We start from the raw sequence: 5000 nt of genomic DNA on the forward strand, positions 1-5000 counted from the left end.
CTCCTCCTCCTCTTCTTCCTCCTCCTCTTCATTCATTCATTCATTCATTCATTCATTCATTCATGTATTCATTAATGAATTCTTTCGTCTGTATTCCCTGAACACTCTCTCTCTCTCTCTCTCTCTCTCTCTCTCTCTCTCTCTCTCTCTCTCTCTCTCTCTCTCTCTCTCTCTCTCTCTCTCTCTCTCTCTCTCTCTCTCTCTCTCTCTCTCTCTCTCTCTCTCTCTCTCTCTCCCATGTCGTCCACCTGCTGTGCTTTAGAGAGAGAGAGAGAGAGATGGGGGGCTATGGTATATTCAAACGAAGTGTTCCTCTTTTATCCAGGTAAGGTATGTTAGGCCTCCTCTGATTGGCTGGATTTCCCTCTGGCTCTGGTGGAAGCTGTCTGTCACTCACACATAGTCGCCTGCTGAATGTTTATGTATAAGATTTAGCCCCAGTTCCGTATCACTTTTAATCTCAGTTTACTAATTTTTGTCTCAGTTCCATATAATTTTTTATCTAAGTTTCATATCAGTTTTTATCTCAGTTTCATATCAGTTTTTGTCTCAGCTCCATATCAGTTTTTATCTCAGTTTCATATCAGTTTTTGTCTCAGCTTCATATCAGTTCTCGTTCCAGTTCTATATCAGTTCTCGTTCCAGTTCTATATCAGTTCTCGTTCCAGTTCTATATCAGTTCTCGTTCCAGCTCCATATCACTTCTCGTTCCAGTTCCATATTAGTTTTCCCCCCAGTTCCATGTTATTTTTTGCAGCAGCTCAACTCTTACGCCTGAATTGTTAACGTCCTATTAGTATTCACTGAGAGTTATATGTGGCTAGTTTCTTTTTTGAATTCCTTTTTTTTTGGTGTGGGGGGATGGAGTTAGTTAGACGTTTTGTATTCCTACACTTTAGTCGACATATTATAAACTTAGTCGTAGAAGTCGGTATATAAAGATCAACAAAGCCAACTAACCACGCCTCGGGAAACGGGTCAGAAAAGAAGTGTTAGATTTTCATAGTTAAGTTGACATATCACAAACTCAGTCGTAGAAAGTCATACAGAAAGACCAGCAAAACCAACTAACCAAGCCTCGAGAAACGGGTGAGAAAAGAAGTGTTGGATTTTCATAGTTAAGTCGACATATTATACTCGAGAAACGGGTGAGAAAAGAAGTGTTGGATTTTCATAGTTAAGTCGACATATTATACTCAGTAACAGAAAGTGATATATAAAGACCAACAAAACCAACTCACCACGCCTCGAGAAACGGGTCATACATAGGTCTACATATTACATTCAGTCGTAGAAAGTGATATAGGAAGACCAACAAAACCAACTCACCACGCCTTGAAAAACGGGTCGAAAGAGACAAATCAGCCACATAACTTTTGATGAATACTAACACGATGTTTAAAAGATCAAACATTAGACAACTAAGACTGTTCTGGCTCGCATTTAGTTCCGCAAAGTCTCGGTGAACCTCCCGCCACATTTAACACCACCAGACAAGCCAGTTGAGGTTTTTTCAGCAACATTCCCGCCAAGTTTAACGCCCGCTAGACAGTGTGTTAGAAGCGGAATGTTACCTCGGCAGTGACCGGAAAACTCTGCGGACACAGCCGGCCACGTTTACATTGTTCAGCGGCTCCCTACATTTGGTTTCATTTCAAAAGTCGCTCCCTCTGCTTCTCTTTATATACTGATGTGGTTTGTTTTAATACTGATTCGGTTTTGCTTGAGTTTTATTGATCTTATATCTACGTAAGCCAGTTATGTTGTTCGAGTGTTTGAAAAATTTGATTGATATTTTGCTTGTATGTGGGAAATCATTTTAGGGACAACTTTTCTTTATTTTATTTTTACTTATACGGTTAAGAACAATTTGGTTATATATTTACTAACATACTCTCTTATTCTCTATCCTACAGTCGGTAATCAGAAGTATCACATGTAGAACGCTGATATTTTTTAATGATTTTCCTGTCTCACTTCATATATATCCGTGTAAGGTCATTTTCGCTATTTATTCACTAATGTATTTCTTTTCTTTATCTTACAGTCGGTGATCACTGCACAAAGCTAATATTTACTAACGATTTCCTTGTTTTACCTTGACACATATATACAAGTAAGGTTATTTTCGTTATTTTTTTTGTAGTGTATTTCTTTTCTCTCTTCTACAGTGTGTGCTTAGATGTGTCCTTGTGCAACAAAAACAACAGCAACAAGAACGACAACATGAGCAGCCCTTGCGACGCGGGAACAAGGTAAGCAAGGCATTCATTTTACCTTCCTGTTTGTATTTACTGTATAAAATTACTTTGTCTAGTTCTTTTATTTGACCTAATTTCCGTTGGGTCAAGTTTACATGCATACATTTTGGTGTTTGGTTGTCCTTGGTCATCCGGCGATGGTTGGATATTGTCTGTTTGTTGTGGCAGGATTCGAACCCGGGTCTCGTGTTGAATCGCCACATCCACTCAGTCAGTGTCCTGTAGCGGCGATGATTTTTGTTTAGTTATACCTTTTTGAAGCGATCCTACCCCGTATACCGTTAACAAGTGCAGGTTAATCGCATGCTATCTGATATTTTATTCCTTAACATTTTTACAAGCTCTCCCTTCCTACGCCATTCCCTCGACATCAGTTTCAACAACATCTGCAGTTCGTCGTATTCAAGCGCTCCCTTACCAAGAAATATCCGCTATTACTAACCCATAAACCAACGGCAGCTTCCAAACAGTTCTCCGCCTTCGTTGAATCCCCACATACTTCACCTGGTATCACTTTCAATATTATCTGTACTTTGCCATAATCCAATCTCTTCCTTTCTAAGAAATACCCGTTACTACCAACTCGGAAATCAACGGCAGCTTCCAAACCGTTCTCTGCTTTCGTTGAATTCCATATACTTCACCTCGTATCATCTTCAATAATATTAGCACTTTGCCATATTCCAATCTCTCCCTTACTAAGAAATACCCGTTATTACCAACTCGGAAATCAACGGCAGCTTCTATACAGTTTTCCGCCTTCTGTGAATCCCATATACTTCACTTCACCCTACTTTCAATAATAAAAATCAGTAATGTGTCGTACTCTATGCTCTTCCTTACTGAGAAATACCCGTTATTATTTATACCCAGAAGCCAACTGCAGCATCTAAACAGTCCTCCGCCTTCGTTAAGTCCCACATACTTCACCTCCAATTACGGTTTCCTTGCTCCGTGCTATTAACAGAGGGAATGAGTGTGTTGAACGGAGTCATTAACCCGTAGAAGTAGTTCACGGAAAGCACGTAGGAAGTGAGGTGGGGAGGGGGGAGAGGAGGATCTGGCTGTCTTAAAGTTAGGCTGATGTCTGGGAAATGGCTTAGGCAGGGAGGGAGAAAAGGAAAGAGAGAGAGACCGTGATATAGGCGCGTGTGTAGCCTTCTGCTAATACTGAAGTCCGTATTATCAGGCTCTTCGAAGGCTTAGTCCATCTATTTAAAAAGGCTCTCGCAGAAGTTGTCTAGGTTTCCATGGGTGGTTTCTTGAGCCTGGCTGTCGTTTTGGAAGGCTCCTGCGCCGTGAACGGAAAAAAAAACCTAATGACAACCTGACATGGTTCCTCTCTGTCCTTGAAAATAGTCGCTACAAGATCCCCCAACGTTTAATAATACGAGTGTAAGGCTGATGTCAAGGGAATGGCCTAGGGAGGGAGGGGGAGAGAAGAGGGGAGAGCAAGTGATACAGGCGTGTGTGTGTGTGTGTATCCTTGTGCTAATACTTAGTTGTAGGACACGGACGAGTTGTGATCAATACGAAGAGGAGCCTTTATGGGGACACAGGTGGGCGTGCAACTGCTAATTACCTGGTCTGGAGTCTTGGGGCAGGTGGAGGAAGGGAAAAGTTGAGAGGAGGGGAAGAAGAGGGAAGGAGGATGAAGAAAGTGGAGTTGAGGGGAAAGGAAGGAAGATGAAGAAGGCGAGTAATTATGTAACTTGACGCGGTGTTGTGCAAGGGGAGACTTTGGGAGAGTCATGTTAGGGGACGAAGAGGAGAAAAGAAAGGAGAGGAGAGGAGAGGAAAGGAGAGAGGATTGTGGAGAGAGGAGGGTCATGCAAGGGGACGAGGAGAGGAGAGGAGAAGAGGACTGTGGGCGACTAATGGGAGAGGAGAGGAGAGCCTGTTGGGTTTAATTGATGCGCGGGTCAATTGGCGTCATTACTGCAGCGTGGCGGCGGCGGGGTGCGTGTCGCGTTTTCTGTGCGGGCATCGATCGGGCAGGTCAGCGGGGCCGCGGGTACGTTGGCCCCGTGCCCCGTGCCTCCCCGCTAAGCTGCCCCGCCGCCCCCCGCCGCTCCCCTCCTGGGCCGCGTCGGGGACAGATGCCGTCGGCGCCGCGTGACAACAATTAATCCGTGAAAAAAGCGTGTGAGCGGAGTGAGCTATTTTGTTGTGTGTTGTGCGACCCCCTTCCGTCGACGCCGTCGCCACCGCCGCCGCCGCCGCCCGTCGGAGAACGCGTCGCGCCTTTCCCGGGACTTGTCGCCGCGGGCCGCCGCGTGCCCTGCCGGCGGACGTCTGCCCGCCGGCGGGTGTCAGGCCTGGCCGTGTCCGGAGCCTCGACACGGCCAAAGCTCCGCGTCGGGAATCCCTTTGGTTGGTAACAGCTGGAATCCGAACAGGAATCGATTCCTTGCCGGCGTGACGTCACGGGTAGCCATGGCAACCCCGCCAGCCCCCTGCCTCCCCGGCCCCCCGTGACGTGCGGCGGCGGCAGCCAATGAGCGGCCGCGGCCTCCCGTCAGAGGAAGGGGAGCTGGAATATGATTGGTCATGGCCTGGCAGTCTTGAAGCCTTCACTTGGACGTGGTGGCAGTGCCGTGGTCGCCTGGAACAGCCCGCCAGAGACTGTTGTGCTGGAATGTGCTGTGAGGACGCCCACCTGTGTTAGTAGAGCCCCCAGCAGCCGCCACCACCGCCACCGCCCTTCAGCGCCGCCCCCAGCAGCCAGGCAGCAGTCAT

At 46.4% G+C, this 5000-nt stretch overlaps 2 protein-coding genes across 2 annotated transcripts in view; both read left to right on the forward strand.

Moving 5' to 3' along the window:
* LOC126994570 (Krueppel-like factor 12) overlaps positions 1-5000 on the forward strand; it is a 153093-nt gene that overhangs the window by 3236 nt on the left and 144857 nt on the right. Inside the window, exon 2 of the mRNA XM_050853903.1 lies at positions 2172-2255. The gene's annotated coding sequence lies outside the window, so the exon portion shown is untranslated. The remainder of the gene's footprint in view (positions 1-2171; positions 2256-5000) is intronic.
* The window catches only part of LOC126994583 (cyclin-dependent kinase 5 activator 1-like), an 18467-nt gene continuing 18264 nt past the window's right edge, over positions 4798-5000 (forward strand). The window contains exon 1 of the mRNA XM_050853910.1: positions 4798-5000. This exon is cut by the window's right edge and continues 1109 nt beyond it. The gene's annotated coding sequence lies outside the window, so the exon portion shown is untranslated.

The sequence above is a fragment of the Eriocheir sinensis genome, chromosome 7 (assembly GCF_024679095.1).
Source record: "Eriocheir sinensis breed Jianghai 21 chromosome 7, ASM2467909v1, whole genome shotgun sequence".
NCBI classification, from domain to species: domain Eukaryota; kingdom Metazoa; phylum Arthropoda; class Malacostraca; order Decapoda; family Varunidae; genus Eriocheir; species Eriocheir sinensis.